Consider the following 18,338-nt stretch of genomic DNA (forward strand, 5'->3'; position numbering starts at 1 on the left):
TCTCCTGTAAGAAGAAGTGCAACTTTCTCTAGCTGCTTTCATAATATTTTATCTTTTGTTTTTAGCTTTTTGACTATGATATTCTTAGGTATAGTTTTCTTTGTGATTATCCTTCTTTGGGTTTGTTATAATTATTAGATTTGGAAGTTGAGGTTTTCTACACCATTTGGGAAATTTTCAGTTACTACTATTATTTTTCTACCCAATCTCTTTGTCTCCTAAGATTCTAATAACATGTGTCTTAGATAACTTGATACTGTCTTACAGGTTGCTAAGGATGTGTTAATATTTTCTTACTTGATTCTTTAAATTAGCTAATTTCTATTAATATATTTTTAAGTTTCTTGATTCTTAATTCTTTAGTCACCAATCACTCTTAATGCCATCTCGTGAAATTATTTATTTCAGTTATTATTCTTTGCATTCTAAAATTTCCATTTGGGTTTTCTTTTATAGTCCCCAGTGTATTTATTATCGAGACCATATTTTCATTTAGGCCTCTGGACATATTTATAAAAATGGCTTTAAAGTCCTTTTCTGCTGATTTCAACATGTGGAATCTTTCAGGATAAATTGCTACTGTTGGCTTTTTCTACCAATTTGGGTCATATTTTCTTGTTTCCTGACATGTCTAATGATTTTTTATATCATACTGGATATTATGTTTGATCTATTGTGGAGACCTTGGATTCTATCATCATCCTCTGAAGAGTGTCTAATTTTGTTCTAGCTGGCAGTTGACTAGACTCAAACTCCAAACTCTGTTCCATGTGATGGGTAGCATCCAGAATCTCTGCTTAGTTCATTCAGTATCCTACCTCTTGCTTTCCTTGGGTCCATGGCATTTCCCAAAATATGCACAGTTAGGGGTCAACAAAGGATTTGGGTAGAGTTTATATACAAGGATTGAGGCTCCTTTGCTTTACTGTGGCTCTTTTCTCTTTCCTCACTTTTGAAGTACTTTGGAAGCCCTAACCCATTCTAAGATGTCTCAAGTTAGTAACACTTTAACTTTCTGCCTGAGTTCCTGCCAACCTATGCTACACTTCCTGGGGAGATCTTTCAGGAGAAGAGCCATTAAATGCAAACCTTACCCCGGTTAGTTCTTTTACAAGTGACAGTCTCTGCCTGAGATACTTGGGCTGTTTTATTTTCGTGTACTTTATATTTTGTGGGGAATTTGTGATCATTTTGCATGGATGGATTAGTCCAATGCAGGCTACTTTACCATTAAAAGAACTCTTACTTATCTTTTCAACCCACCCTAGTCAGGCTACTGTCACCTGCAGTGTACTAACACTGCTCTAAACAAGGCCATTGGTATTTTCCACATTGACAAAATTAGTGGTCATTTCTAGTCCTTATATTACTCAATGTATGTGTGGCATTTGACCATCGCATTTCTTTTCTCTCTCTCAACTTCACTAGATGTTAGGACACAATAATCTAGTCTACTTCTGTTTCACTGATTGCTACTTGGTGTCCTTCTCTTTACTTCACTCATATTATTACCTTAACATTTTGGAAGGCATCAGGGTTCAGACCTGCAGTTCCTTTGGTTCTCTATCCACAGCACTTCCAAGTTGACCTCATGTAGTACTATGGTTATAAATACTATGTAACATTTTCTTTTTTCTCTGACTGGATCTCTCCCCTGAATTCCAACATCAAATCTCACTATCTTCTTGAAATTGTTCCTTTGTGGTTTGTCAGGCAACTTAGACTCATCCCGTCTACGTATTAATATGTAAAATATTAAGTAAGAGTAAAATATTCTCTTCAGTTAAAATTAACTTTATTCATGCTGTTGCTTTGTCTTAATGCATAGATGATTGTAATTCTTTTTTTATGTGTGTAATTCTTTTTTTTTGTAATTCCTTTTTTAATTCAAGTTCTACATCAAGTGCACTTGAGAATTGTCTCTGCTTTACCTTCAGAATATGTTCAGACTCTGACCACTGTGTGCCACCTTCTATCTTACCAACCTCATTTAAAACATTATTAGCTTTTACTTGAATTACTTTGAGTACTTTCTTCTTCTGTCCTTGACCTGTTCTATTCTTAGAGTGCGTTATTCACCTAGTAGCCAGAGTAATATTTGTATTTACTTATTTATTTATTTAAATTAAATTAATTAACATATAGTGTATTATTAGTCAGAGGTAGAGTTCAGTGATTCATCAGTTGTATATTACGCCCAGTGCTAATTACATCACATGCCCTCCTTAATGCCATCATCCTGTTATTACCCTATCCCCCCACCTCCTTCCTCTGCAGCTAAACCTCAATTTGTTTCCTATGGTTAAGAATCTCTTATGGTGTGTCCCCATCTTTGACTACATCTTGTTTTATTTTTCCCTCACTTCCTCTATGCTCCTTTGTATTGTTTCTTAAATCCCACATATGAATGAAATCATATGATAATTGTCTTTCTCTATTGACTTACTTTGCTTAGTATAATACCCTCTAGTTACATCCACATCATTGCAAATGGCAAGACTTCACTTTTTTTGATAGCTGAGTAATATTCCATTATATATATTGTACCATGTCTTCTTTATCCATTCATCTGTCAATGGACATCTGGGCTTTTTCTATAGTTTGTCTATTGTGGACATTGCTGCTATGAACATTGGAGTGCAGGTGCCCCTTTGGATCACTAAATTTGTATATTTGGGGTAAATACCCAGTAATACAATTGCAGGGTCATGGGATAGTTCTATTTTCAACTTTCTGAGGAACCTCCATACTGTTTTCCAGAGTGACTATACCAGCTTGCATTCTCACCAGCAATATAAGAGGGTTCTCCTTTCTCCACATCCTCACCAACATTTGTTGTTTCCTGACTGGTTAATTTTAGCCATTCTGACTGGTATAAGGTGATATTTCTTTTTTTTTTAATTTTTTATTGGTGTTCAATTTACTAACATACAGAATAACCCCCAGTGCCCGTCACCCATTCACTCCCACCCCCCGCCCTCCTCCCCTTCTACCACCCCTAGTTCGTTTCCCAGAGTTAGCAGTCTTTATGTTCTGTCTCCCTTTCTGATATTTCCCACACATTTCTTCTCCCTTCCCTTATATTCCCTTTCACTATTATTTATATTCCCCAAATGAATGAGAACATATAATGTTTGTCCTTCTCCGACTGACTTACTTCACTCAGCATAATACCCTCCAGTTCCATCCACGTTGAAGCAAATGGTGGGTATTTGTCATTTCTAATAGCTGAGTAATATTCCATTTTGATTTGTATTTCTCTGGTACCGAGTGATGCTGAGAATTTTTTCACATGTTTGTTGGCCATTTGTATGTCTTCTTTGGATTAATGTCTGTTCATATCTTCTGCTCATTTCTTGACTATTGTTCAACATACTACTAGAAGTCCTAGCCCCAGCAATCAGAGAACAAAAAGAAATAAGAGTCATTTGAATAGGCTAAGAAGAAGCCAAGCTCTCCACCTTTGCAGATGACATAGTACTCTATGTGGAAAACCCAAAGACTCTATTCCAAAATTGCTAGAACTCATATAGGAATTCAGCAAAGTGGCAGGATACAAAATCAATGCTCAGAAATCAGTTGCATTTCTATATACTAACAATGAGATGGAAGAAAGAGAAATTAAGGAATCAATCCCATTTACAATTGCACCAAAACCCATAAGATCCTTAGGAATAAACCTAACCAAAGAGATAAAGGATCTGTACTCTGAAAACTATAAAACACTCATGAAAGAAATTGAGGAAGACACAAATAAATGGAAAAATTTTCTATGCTCATGGATTAGAAGAACAAAATTGTTAAATTGTCTATGCTTCCCAGAGCAATTTATACATTCAATGCAATCCTTATCAAAATACCATCAATATTTTCCACAAAGCTGGAACAAATAATACTAAAGTTTGTATAGAATCAGAAAAGATCCCAAATAGCCAAAGGAATGTTGAAAAAGGAAACTGAAACTAGAGGCATCACAATTCCAGACTTCAAGTTGCATTACAAAACTGTGATCATCAATACAGTATGGTCCTGGCACAGAAACGGATACATAGAACAGAATGGAGAACCCAGCAATGGACCTTCAACTCTATGGTCAACTAATCTTTGACAAAGCATGAAAGAATAACCAATGAGAAAAATGAAAGTCTCTTCAGCAAATAGTATTGGGAAAATTGTATAGCCACATGCAGAAGATGGAACTGGGCCATTTTCTTACACCATACACAAATATAAACTCAAAATGGACAAAAGACCTGAATGTGAAAAAGGAATCAATCAAAATCCTAGAAGGGAACACAAGAAGCAACCTCTTTGACCTTGGCTATAGCAACTTCTGGCTAGACATGTCTCCAAAAGCAAGGGAAACAAAGTAAAAAATGAGCTATTGGGACTTCATCAAGATAAAAAGCTTTTGTACAACAAAGTAAACAGTTGACAAAACCAAAAGACAACCTACAGAATGTAAAAGATATTTGCAAATGACATATCAGATAAAGGGTTAGTATTCAAAATCTATAAAGAACTTACCAAACTCAGCACCCAGAGAACAGAGGAATATTCATACTATTTATACAACCTAACTTATTTATGTCACCAGTTTGCTTCAAACTTCCAGTGGCTAGCATCTCTGTCTCACCCAGAATGAAGCCTAAAGTCTTTCCCATTACCAAGAAGTACCTTTGTGATTTTCTCTCCCTGACCATCTCTCTGATCTCATACCCAACTTCTTTATACCACATTCCTTGTGCTGCAGCTACCCTGGTTTCCTTGCTGTACCTTTGCACTTGGTCTCCCTTCTGATTTGAACACTCATTCCCTAACATCTGAGTGATTTGTTTCCTCATTCATTGAGATGTCTGCTTATATGTTACCCTATTAGGGAGGACTTCCCTGTTCTTCCTATTTAAAATAGCACCACTACCTTCACTATTCTTTTTTACCTTACCTTGTTTTATAAAGATTCGTATCATTGATATTGGCAATGGTTTCTTAGATATGACACCAAAAGTACAAGCAACAAAAGCAAAAATAGACCAGTGGATCTATATCAGACTAAAAAGTCTGCATAGAAAAAAGAAACAATCAACAGACTGAAAATGCACCTACAGAATAAGGAAAGTGTTGGCAAGCCAAAATCTGATAAGAGGCTAATATCCAAAATATATAAGGAAGTCCTGCAACCCAATAGCAAAATCCTCAAATAACCCAGTCGAAAAATAGACAAAGGATTTGGATGGATGTTTTTCCAAAGAAGATATACAAGTGGTTGACAGATATGAGAAAAAATGCTCAACATCACTAGTGAGCAGGGAAAAGTACATCAAAATCACAGTAAGAAATCACCTCATACTTGTAAGGATGACTATTATCAAAATTACAAAATATAACAAGTGTTGGTGAGAATATAGAGAAATTACAACTTGTACACTATTGACGGGGATGTAAATTGTTGCATAGAAATGTAGAAACAGTATGGCGGTTCCTCAAAAAACTTAAGGTAGAACTACCATATGACCCAGCAGTATCACTTCTGGGTATACATTCAAAAGAATTGAAATCCGGGTCTTGAAGAGATATCTGCACCCCCATGTTCATTACAGCATGATTCACAGTACCCAAGATTTGGAAACAACCTAGATGTCCTTCAATGGAAGAGTGGATTTTTTAAAAAGTGATGTATACACACAATGGAGTATTATTCAGCTTTAACAAGAAGGAAATCCTGCCATATATGACAAAAAGATGAACCTGGAGGACATTACACTAAGTGAGATAAGACAGTCATAGGAGGACTAATACTACATGATTCTACTTCTATGAGGTATCAAAATAAATTCATAGAAATAGAGGGATTAATGATAGTTGCCAGAGACTGGAGGGAGGCAGAAATTATGAGTTATTATTCATGAGTATGGTTTTAGTTATATAAGATGAATCAGCTCTAGAGATGTGTTGTAGTTGGGCACATAGTGCCCAAACTTAATAAAAATATTTTTATTGAGCTCTTGAGATATGTTGTTTGTTTAATGTCTGTCTTTTCAGAAACAAAAAATGTAAGCTCCCTAATCACAGACATTAGGTCTTTTATGTTCATTGCTATACATTCAATAGCTCAATCAGTGCCTCTACCATAGTGGGTGTTCAATAACATTTGTGGAATGGATGAATATAGTGAAAGGGGGCATAGTGCACTTTAGGAAATGAAAGAGGTCTGGTAACAGATATTGATGTTAGGGGAACTAGTGAGTTAGGCAGCAGCCAGACTGTACAGAATTTTGTAGACCATAAGGATTTTTTAAAAGCACTATGTGTAGTCACTGGAGTATTTTAAGCAGATAGACTGATGTGATCTGATTTAAGTTTTGAAAAAAGTCACTCTGATCTGCAAAGTGTATGATCACTAGGGAAATTTTCTCAGCCCCAGACTAATTAAATCAGACCCTCTTGTGTTGGACCCCAGGTCTCAGTGGTGCTAAAGTCTTTCAGGTGATTCCAAGGCACAGCCAAGATTGGAAACTAGCAGGTTTGGGTAAGGTTCCTGAGAAAGCTGGATGAACAAGATTCAAAACACAGGTGGAGAGATTTCTGGTTTCAACCTAGTTTCATTAAGAGTTTGGAGTCATTCCTCTTGTTCTTAAAATGAGAAAAAGCTATACAAGTTGAAATCAATAACTTTCTTGGATCAATAAGAGAACTAATGTTTTGGGGAAACCACTTCCCTGAAATCTGAAGAGTCAGATGCATCTGAAGAGATACCTCAGCTGAGATCCGCTTACCTGGAGAAGCCACTGGGAGTGTAAACTGGTAGGAACATGTAAATAGTAATTTTGACAAATTGTCTATGTCTGGACTAGCATGAGAGTGAGAAGCTTCTGTCATGAGGAGCTTCATAGTCTTCCAGGATTTTCCTTCAGGAAGCCTTTCAGTTTTTCATGGGGGGATCTGAGAAAGCTCCTTACAGTCAGTAAGACAAGGACGGGGGAAGGAAGAGTGGTCATGGTACCTTTTTCCAAGCAAAGGTCTAATCTCTAGGGTGGAAGACTTTACCAGAGGGTAATTCTGAAATCTTATCCCGGCTTGGAGAAGGGAACTCTGCCCCTCTGCCCTACTTCAACCTTCCTATCTCACTCTAAAAATAAATAGATAAATAAATAAATAAATAAATAAATAAATAAATAAAAGATAGATAGATAGATAGATGATAGATAGATAGATAGATAGATAGATAGATAGATAGATAGATAGTCCGGTCAGCAGGGGAATGGGTTTCAAGGAATTAGACTGGGATCCTTGGAGCTAGGATAGAGACTAAGGGATGTAGGGACAAAATTCCACTCGTGGAGGAGGGACAGACATTTTCTGAACTCCACATCCAGACTCACTAAAGACTGGGCCTCAGAAGGCTATAGGACACCCCCTTCTCCATACCTTACTACCGACTGACAAACTTTCAGTAATAATGACAGTGAAGGCACCTGGATAGCTTAGTCAGTTAAGTGTGCAACTCTTGATTCAGCTCAGGTCATGATCTCAGGGTCATGGGATTGAGTCCCGCATCAGGCTCTGCACTCAGCATGGAGCTTGCTTGTTCTTATCCTCTGCTCCTTTCCCTGTTTGCTCTCTCTCTTTCTCTCTCTCTTTCTTTCTCTCTCAACTAACTAACCAAATAAAATGTTTGAAAAAAAAAAACAGATGAGAGGGAACACATTATCATGAACTACTTATTGAGTACCTATTATGTTTTGAATTCTGTTCTATACCAGATATCTTATATAACTTCAATGTCCCTTTCAGTAAGTTTTTTAAAACGTCCATTTTATATTTAAGGAAGTGGAAGCCCAGAGAAATAATTAAATACACAGAACTGGTAAGAGATACATATCCCATAACAACTCATGTCACTTTTTTTAACTTCATTCTCCAATCCATTGCTTGTTCTACTACACTGTGTTGTTTAACATCATTTCAAAATGTGGCAAAATTTAGAAGTAGCAGAAAGAACAGAAATGGGTCCTGAAATGGAGGAAAAGCTTTTATGGGACAATTATTATTATTGCAGGTGTTTTACTTGGTGTTTTCTATCTAAATAATATTTAAATCTAGATATTTTCTATATATATGGGGATGAGACTATTTGCAAAGCCAATTGTCAGGGAATTCCTACCAGAATTAACTGGTGTTGTGGTTTTTCACACCAATGTCTGGAGCATCATTGAGGTGCCAGAATAATAAGTATTATGCAACAAAATTTTGATTTTAAGACTCATGTTTCGTCTTCAAATTTTAGCAGCTTGAAAGCTGAGATGCATCTTATTATGTCAAGAGAAACTTTCCAGTGGCCAAGCAAAGGAGTAAGGTATGGTGACATTTTTTTTTTATTGCCTAAGTTAATAAAAGCTTAGTCCATTTTGGAGGTAACTCTTTACCTAATTTGCACTTAGTTAAATAATTTGCATGGCAACATAATATTCCATTGGTTTAAATGTAAATTTGGATCCTTAATGATTGCTTTTAATACCTTTAAAAGATTATATTACAAAAAAAAACTGAAAATAAAGTTATTGTGACTATGGAAGATTTCTTACCAAATCCCAGAAAGTGCAATTAAGGGCAATGAAAATTGCTAACTCTTTTAGAATAGATCATGTAATTTGGAAAGCTTGAGAGAAAGATTTGACCAAGTGCATTGAGAAGGACTCTGACATAGGACCTGAACTACTATTTTGTTGAAAGTTTCCAGCCAGCTTGTAAACAAAGCTGTTTAGCTCCCAGCACTATAAAACAAATTAAGAAAACTAGTTAAACAAACCAAACAAATCATTGACCAGATAGTCAATGCATAAGTAAGTAAATGCTTAAATGTATGCTGTCAATTGTAGAGGAGCTAAAATGGCCCTAATGGAGAGAGAATTTATGACTTGGGGAGTGAGGAAGAGATAGAGATAGAACTCCCACCAGGGATACTCAAAAATAATATAAGATTTCACTAATGCTACACAAATGTCATACAAAAGAGGTTCCAGAGAAGTCTTTTTATGTTATGGGTACTAATTTATGTAGGACTTGAAAAAGGAAAAGTTATGCATAATAGTAATCAGGGGGGATCTCTCAAGAACAGGAAAAGTATTGAAAGATGGTATGAATCTGAAGATGTTGAAGAGTTAGGGATGGGGACTACTTGTTACATGAACCTTTCTCTTCCACACAACGGGTGCCCATGACAGTGTCTTCCACATAGTGGCAGTAAAGAAGTGTTTGAATAGCTTGAAAAACTGAAGGATGACACCTCTTAATGGATATAGAATGTTTAGGGTCATGGAAGAGCATTAAAAAAAGCCTGACAGAGACCTTCTCACTCTTCCCACATCCACTCCAGATACATTCTCGGAATCAGCACCATCCTATTTTTAAACATTTCATTTGTCAGCTTTTTATTATTAAAAAAAAATGTCCAATTTGCTTAAAGCACCTCAGGCAAAGTATGATCAAATTCATGGATGACAGTGACATTGAATAAGAATGGACAGGGACAGAAAAACAAGGGCCCATTAAAATGGACCTATGGATAAAGAAGACTCTCAGCTCTATACCACATCCAGGGTTTAGTGAAATAAAACCAGAAACAATCATAGACTGATTCAGTATCAACCTCAGAGGCCATGCTTTTACAGCCTAAGGGACTGAATTGTGCTAAGACTAGACCATGAATTCCCAGGGCATTTTCTGAATAATCATCTTATGTCCACATGGTATCTCAGCTTAAACTATTTCCCTCAAGAATGTGTCAGGAAAGGAATGGTCCTTGACATTCTTTTGTGGAAATGTTACCTCAAGCACACATAGATTTAGATGATTTTAAATCGGGGTTGTTTGTATTCTGAGAGTGAGTACAGCTGTGACATATATGATAATTGGGAAATGAAGAAAACAAAAGAGATCCCACATGGTTTCCTATAGCATGTAACAAGTATTTGTCTATTACATGAGCCAGCTATCTGAGCATGACAAATTCTTTCAATATGGTAGCCATAAAATGAAGTAGTAACAAGGAGCCAGGACACAGTCTGATATGCTGTGAAATTGGGAAACCAAGTCCAGGGAAATCCAGAAATGTTAGGTTAAAAATCCTGTTTCTACAAGTGAGTTGTCACATGTAAGCAAGGTTGATATTTCTTTAGTTCTTTAAGATTGAGGTTATTGGAGGGGTGACTGGGGAGAAGGCAAGGCAAATGAGCTAGCAGTATAGAAGGTAATTCTAGCTGGAATTCTTGAGGGCTTTTTAAGATTCATAGGCCTGTCCCTATGGGTGTACCTATCTCCTTAAAGATTTTAGTTTTTTTAAAAAAATTATTCATGAGAGACACAGAGACAGAGGCAGAGACACAGACAGAGGGAGAAGCAGGATCCCTGTGGGGAGCCCAATGCAGGACTTGATCCCAGGATCCTGAGATTATGACCTGAGCCAAAGGCAGACGCTCAACCACTGAGCCACCCAGGTGCCCTGGTGTACCTATCTTCTTGAAGAAACACCAAACAGTTGGGAGGCCCCAGAGACCAGAGGTCATAATTAAGCCTTTTGGCAGTCTGGATGAAAAAGTAGAAGGCAGGAAATGATGAAAGCCACAGAAGGGGATGCCACACCTGATAGGGAACCAAAAGAGGAGACCAAATGGTAGAGACACCACCATTTACAAGTTTCTGCCAGGCATTTCCAACAAAGGGTTCTAGAGCAGTTGGACATTTATTGGGTGGGGGATGTGGTGGAGAGACAAAAAGGAAAAAAATAAAAGACCCTTGATCTAAATTTTACACCTTAAAAAAATTAACTCAAAATGGATCATGGACCTAAATGTAAAATGTAAAGTTATAAGACTTTTAGAAATAGAAAATATTTGGACTCTAGAGCTGGGCAAAAAAACTCAGGCACCAAAAGCACAGACCATAAAAGGAAAAATTGATAAATTAGGAATTAACTAAAATTAAAAGTTTTTCTCTGTAAAGACCATGTCAACAGCATGAAAAGATAGGCTACAGTCTGCAAAAAAATTTTACAAATCACATATCCAATAAAGAATTCATATTTAGAATATATAAGTAAATCTAAAAGCTAATCAGTGGTGATCCCTGGTTGGCTCAGAGGCTTAGAGTCTGCCTTCAGCCCAGGGCATGATCCTGGAGTCCCGGGATCGAGTCCCACATCAGGCTCCCTGCATGGAGCCTGCTTCTCCCTCTGCCTGTGTCTCTGCCTCTCTTTCTCTCTCTCTCTCTCTCTGTCTCTCATTAACAAACAAATAAAATCTTTAGAAGTTTTTTAAAAAAAAATAAATAAAAGCTAATCAGTTAAGAAAAACCCCAAACATTTCAATTATAATATGGGCAAAAGACATGAACAGACATTTTATCAAAGTGAGTAAGAAGTAACAAGCACATGAAAAGTTATTCACCAACATTTGTCATGAGGGAAATATAAATTAAAACCACAGTGCAATATAATATACTAGGTACCTATTAGAATAGCCAATATTTAAAAAATATATAGTGACAACATCAAATTCTTGCAAGGATATAGAGAAACTGGTTCACCCATAATTGCTAGTGTCAATATATAAAATATTACAACCACACAGGAAGACAGTTTGGCAATTTTTTATAAAACCAAACATGCAAATATCATACAGCTTAGAAATTACACTTGCGGGCGGTTGTCCCAGAGAAATTAAAACTTACACTCACATCTGTACATGGATGCACATTTGTAATAGTCAAAACTTGGAAATGACCCAAAAGTCCTTCACCAGATGAATGATTACACAAATTATGGCGCATTCATGCTATGGAATACATCTCAGCAATAAAAAGGAACAAAATATTGATTCATGCAAAAACTTAGATGAATTTCCAGAGAATTATCCTTTGCAAAAAAAAAAAAATTCCCGAAGATTGCATACTGTATAATTTTATTTATATAACACTCTTGAAAGTATAAAATTGTAAGAATGGGGAATAGATTAGTGGTTGTCAGAGATTAGAGATAAAGATTGGGAGAGGGTGGGGAAGCAGTATGTATGGCTATTAAAGAGCAATAAAAGGATTCTTGTGATTGTAGAAATGTTCATCTTGAGTGTATCAATGTCAACATCATCGTTGTGATATTGTACTCTAGTTTTGCAAGAGCTGTGTAAAGAATCAAGAGAGCTGTCTAGTATTTTTTAAAACTGCATGTAGATCTATTATTATCACAACATAAAAGTTAATTTAATCAATGTATCATATCCTTTCAAAAGTCCACATCATATATAAGTTAGCTAGATATAGTGATATAGAGAGAAATGGATCTGAGGAGGTAGTTGGACTTTATTTTCTAGTTGCAGAATGGCTTCAAAGTATTTTAAGCACAGGAATACTATGGTCAGATTTTCAAAAATTCTGATATGGTTAACATACAATGTTCTATTAGTTTCAGCCCTATAATTTAGTAATTCAACAATTCTATACATCACTCGGTACTTATCATAAGTATACTCTTTAATTCGCATCACCTATTTCACCCCCACCTCCCCTCTGGTAACTATCAGTCTGTTCTGTATAGTTAGGAGTCTGTTTCTTGGTTTCTTTTTTTCATTTGTTCGTTTTGTTTCTTAAATTCTACATATGAGTGAAATCAGATGATATTTGTCTTTCTCTCACTGAGTTATGTTACCTAGTATACTCTAGCTCTATCCATATTGTTGCAAATGCCAAGATTTCATTCTTTTTGATGGTTGAATAATATTTCATTGTATGTATATGCCATATTTTCTTTATCTATTTGTCAATTGATGGATACTTGGGCTACATTCATAATTTGGCTATTGTAAATAATACTGTAATAAATATTGGGGTACAGGTATTTGAGTTTTAGAAAAGTCATGGTTTTTCTATGTGATGTGGATTTGAAGTGGTGGGGTCTTTAGGGCTTGGGTGGGGACATCTGAGAGACCGACACCAGATAGAGAGTGATGGTTACCAAATGGGAGAAACATAAGGGACTAGTCTACAAGGCAGGAACACCATGCGTGGTGAGGTGGGAAAACAGGAACACACTGGTGGTGGATCAATAGTGTGTTATGGCTGGAGTGATTTGAGGCAAGTCTTGGACAAAGAAGAGCAGGAATCAAGAACTATCTCCAGTCTTCAGTCAGTAGAGGCATGGTGGAGCTTTCACTGATGAGGCTTCAGGAAAGCAATTGTTAGGGGTGGGGAGCTGTAGGAAGCAGGGTCTAGTTGAGTTATCTACTGCTCAGTCATTTCACAGCCCCTGTGCCCCCCATTATGTTTTCTCTTGGGGAAATTGTAGTCCGGAATTAGTGAAGTCATGGGTCTAGCATATATACCTTAACTTTCTAATTCCATGAATTTGAATTCTCAAAAGAAATATCATACTAATTGTCCAGAAATTCCATCATCCCAAGAAGAGATCTATTTTTCACCATTTGTGAAATTAGATGTAAGCAACCATCCCTAACCACATGACTGCTCTCTAAATTTTAGGAAGCAGTTGAGAGTACCGTATTCATTGTGAGCCCACTCAACTAGCAAAGGACTCTACCCTGAGGAGGTGTTCAGGGTGAATGTGGTGAGGAATAGGTCCACCTCCATTACGAAGCTCTGACTCAAACAGGATCCATCCAGATTGTGGCATCCCATGCAGCCTTGTGTATGGACTGCTCATTGGAGACAGGGACTAGAGAGCTTAAATAGAAGAGTGTGTGCATACAAAAGCAGCAGACCTTTGCCAGTCCTTCAAACCAGAGTCCTATGGCCCAGGAATGATTCCAAGGGTTTCTGAGAACTACAAGGTGCTCTTCTGGGGTTTCTCTGCTAGGGAGGGAGAATTCTGCATACCCTACCCATCTCAACAGACTACCCTTGAAATGATGCTGTTAGAAGAAGGGAGATTGATCTGTGGCTTCCTTTTTTAGAAGCCCTCAGTCCTATCTCCTGAAAAATGGTGGAGCTCTGCTAGTGCCAGCCGTGGCATCAGTGCCCCATAGCCCCTGGCCTCCTGGTCAGTTCTCCCTGGAGCCTGTTGGCTTAGCACATGGACTTGACATAAATTACCTTTTTGCTGAGTGAGAATGGGTGTGGGTGGGATGCATTCTGCTCATGATGGGCACTCACCTCCAGCCACAAGCCGTTTTTATCTGTGCTTCCATGTGAGGAGAGAAGCGATACCATAAAAAAACAAAACAAAACAAAACAAAACAAAACAAAAAACCACAAGCCACCCAAGTTGTCATGTGAACATTTCCTTGCACAGCAGAGACCTAAGGGAGTAATTAAATTTCGCTGATGCCCTATCATCTTTAAGGTTGGGTTTTATCCTTACATAAACAATGAATTACCCTGTAGTGTTTATTTAACAAAATACCCAGAAGATCTTAAACGTGCTTTCACAGAAGACTTCTTTCCCTTTCTCTACATCTGTCTCACTGCTTCACCAGGTCCACTCAAGGCATTCAGCCTAACCCTGGGAAGTGCTTCCTGATGGTGAGAGCAGTGCTAAGTTTGGCCATGGGAAATGAAGCTCTTTCCAGGGAAATCCTATTTTTGTTTTCATGTCTGCTCGAATAGACATGCATAAGAAATTAAATCTGGCCAGGAGGTTGATGCTGGAACTTGTGGGGGATAGGGGCATATGGGAGGGTCAGGGGTAGAGAGAAAAGCCTGGCTAGGATGTAGCCCCCAAGGTGATCAGAGGAGGTCTGGGAACTTGCCAAAGAAGATCAGTGTGGCATTAGCAGCAGAAGAGATGCTCCAGCAGCTGATGAAATATGATCTTAAGGGAAAGCTCAAATCCAGTTATTAGTGCAGGGAAAGAACCAGCCTGGTCCAGAGAAGTGATTTGAAGTAGAGGGACATAAATAGAAACTGTGATTAGATAATGCCAGTCACTTACTTGCTGCCCAGAGATACCGTGAGGGAGAGCTAAGCCACATGCTAGGCTCCTGACAGACACACCAGGTTCGGCATTGTTGCCATTACATACAACATAGAAAGAAAAGCTCGTGTGCACAGACCAGTCCATCTGTGCGTTGGCAGATGGGATGGGAGCTGCCTGAGTGAAGAGCGCAGTATGATTGAGTGTGGATATGAATGAACTTAGGATAGTTCAAATACAATTGCATTAATGTGGCCATCTCAGATTTTTAACTGAATGAATAGTTTCTGAATTGATTTTATTGTTTAAATCCACACTAGTTAATGGCTTTTCAAAATAAAATTGACTTTGGCTGACTTAAACATCAATAGAAGATTTTAAAAAATGAATTCGATTGTATTTTAAGCCCCAAATCAAGATTTCTATAAAATTGGACATGTCCCGTTTCCCCTGTTGTAAACTGGCTTATTTCTGAACGTGTAATAAGCAAAAGCAAACCGAATTACAAGTAGATTCAGACAAACCTTAGCTCAAACTTCAGGTAAATCCTCTATTCTCCGGGAATCATTGGGTAAGCTGCTTAGTTCCTCAGTTTTCTCAATAGAAAAAGAAGGAGATAATATTATTTACCTTGCAAGACTATTGTGAAGATAATGATTGTCTAATATAGTGCTCAGCCGATTGTAGACATTCAGCAAAGATTTGTACACAACTGCGTTTGTTTTGCGTATAGTCCTTACAAGCGTATATGTACAATGTTGGAAAAGACCTGGATAAGAGGACCACGGCATTCTGGTTGTATCCAGGTGTGGGAAATGGCACAGAGTAAATAATGGGCATGATATATCTGGGGATATCTTTCTAGGACATTAATCTTATCAGCAGCAAAATTAGTAAAAAGTTAGATCGTGGAGAGTCTTAGAGATAAAGAGTTTAGATTTAATTATTTAGGCCAAGGGTTGACAAACTTTTTCTGTATAAAGCCAGATAGTATATATTTTCAGCATTTTGGAGAACAGTCTGTGTTACAAATACTCAACTCTGCCATGATAGCATGAAACACCACAGACAATATTTCAATGAATGACTGTACTTGTGTTCCAATAAAACTTTCTTTGCAGGGATCCCTGGGTGGCGCAGTGGTTTAGCGCCTGCCTTTGGCCCAGGGCACGATCCTGGAGACCAGGGATCAAATCCCATGTCGGGCTCCTGGTGCATGGAGTCTGCTTCTCCCTCTGCCTGTGTCTCTGCCTCTCTCTCTCTCTGTGTGTGTGACTATCATAAATAAATTAAAAAAAAAAAAACTTTCTTTGCAGAAATAGGAAGTTGGCCCGATTTGGGCAGAGGTCTATAGTTTGGCAACCTCTGATCTAGGTGACAAGAAGTAAATCCAGCATCCTATCTTATAATTTCTTCATTTAGAAATACACAGATATTTTGCCTTTCGAATTAATTAGATTACAGCTAACCCCAGACTATGTTCATTCATGAAGTCATTTCATACATTTTGGAGTGTCTACTATCATTAACAATTGCTCTTGGTGGTGTAGAAATAGCTATGAGCAAAACTCACAGACAAGGGGCAGCCCGGGTGGTTCAGTGGTGCTGAAGTAGCACCGCCTTCAGCCTAGGGCCTGATCCTGGAGACCTGGGATCGAGTCCCATGCCAGGCTCCCTGCATGGAGCCTCTTTCTCCCTCTGCCTGGGTCTCTGCCTCTCATGAATAAATAAATAAAATCTTAAAAAAAAAAAAAAACTCACAGAGAAATGTTCCTGGCTTTAAGGAGTTCATGTTCTTTCTGGTGGGATAACAGAACTATATCTGTCACTACCTTCTTGTAGAAATCCTGCTCTACATAAGCCGTATTTATCAGTGTTTGCGATGCCGCTCATCGATGTTCTGTGCTGATTCTCCCTATATTACTAGATAAAGTGACATTCTCGCTTACTGTATCTAGATACCAGCAAGACGTTTGACAAAGTCCCCCCTGATATTACAGTGGACTCAGTGGAGAAATGTGAGCTTGGATGATAATGTAGCTCAGTGAACTAGAACCCGGATGAAAGACAGTACTCAATGCATACGGATTGATTGATCACCATCAACCTAGAGAGCAATCTCCAGTGACCTAGAGGGCCATGTCCTTGTCTCTGCCCCAACTCTTCCATCGATGACTTAGGTGGAAACATGGAAAGCGTGGTGATCAAATTTGCAGAAGACATAAAGCAAAGAGGGAGACAGCTGACAGGGCCAAGATCCAAAATGATTTAGACAGGCCGGAACAATGGCCTGAATCTAACAAGATGAAATTTAATAGGGATAAATGGAAGGTCCTGCACTTGAGTTCACAAGTCAAATCATACACGAGAAGGGGGAGAAGTGGTTAAACGGCAATACATGGGATAAAAGCCTTAGCGGTTTCACTGACAGCGGGCTCAGTGGGAGCCTACAGTGCGAGGTGAATGTCAACAATGCCTGGGCGAACCAAAGGCATTGCGATGAGGGCAGAGTCCAGGGCAAGGGAGGTGGCAGGGCTCTAGCACTGGGTAAAATCAGATCTCATGCGTGTGTGGTCCTGAGTGTCAGGTGTTCAGAGGGACGTGGATAGACTCTGTCCTTGTCAAAAGAGAAGACTCCATGAGTAAGGAGGAAACCCAAGAACATTGAGATGGATTAAGAAAATAGGGTTATAAGTGCTTAAAGCTGATTTAGGGATTCCACAGAGCAAGTTCTGGGGGGAAACGGCAAATTCACCCTTGTTGAAATGTTTCCACTTCTCTTATAGCAAACCTCCTCTCTGCTCTGAAGATCAAAGGAGAGTGGATATTTTAACGCAGCACCCTCTGGGCAAAAGGCCCTCAAGGGAACTGGGGGAGCTTATGTTAAAACCGATTTGTTTCAGTGAGGTTCCTTATCAGTTTCATGCCTTTGTAATCCAGGAGCCATTTTTGCAAATCTGCATCAAATCACCCCAGCATGAGTTAGGTGGGCAGAAAGGTATGCCTTCTGGCCTGCTGAGAAGCTTAGTACTGAGGGTCATATGTGTGCTTTTTAAGGAACAGATTCCATGTGCACCCCTAGAGAAATGTCAGGGAATCAGGGGCTCAAAGAATGGAGAATTTAATTTTTCTGATTAACTCTGAAAATATGTTTTCATGCAACATTGTTGTTGATGCAAATCATTCTGAAACGATGATCTGTTTACTTTCTTGCCTTGGTGGAGGGAGGAAAGGAAGGGAGTAGAGGTGATCTCTAAAATATTCTCCTATTTTTTAAGATAAAACCCGAATGTGGCCTGTCCAGTCTGATCTGGCCCCTACTTACCTCTTTCACATCATAGGTATCTCTTCTGTCAGTGACCCTGACCTCTCAGCTACTCCCAACACATACCTGTGCTGTCTTTTAGGTTTGCAACAA

General features: G+C 38.3%; 1 long non-coding RNA gene across 1 annotated transcript in view; it reads left to right on the top strand.

Moving 5' to 3' along the window:
• LOC144281154 (uncharacterized) overlaps positions 1 to 18,338 on the top strand; it is a 164,473-nt gene that overhangs the window by 114,581 nt on the left and 31,554 nt on the right. The window contains exon 3 of the long non-coding RNA XR_013349600.1: positions 8,288 to 8,356. This is a non-coding gene — a long non-coding RNA (uncharacterized LOC144281154). The remainder of the gene's footprint in view (positions 1 to 8,287; positions 8,357 to 18,338) is intronic.

The sequence above is a fragment of the Canis aureus genome, chromosome 12, assembly GCF_053574225.1.
Source record: "Canis aureus isolate CA01 chromosome 12, VMU_Caureus_v.1.0, whole genome shotgun sequence".
Lineage (NCBI taxonomy): Eukaryota > Metazoa > Chordata > Mammalia > Carnivora > Canidae > Canis > Canis aureus.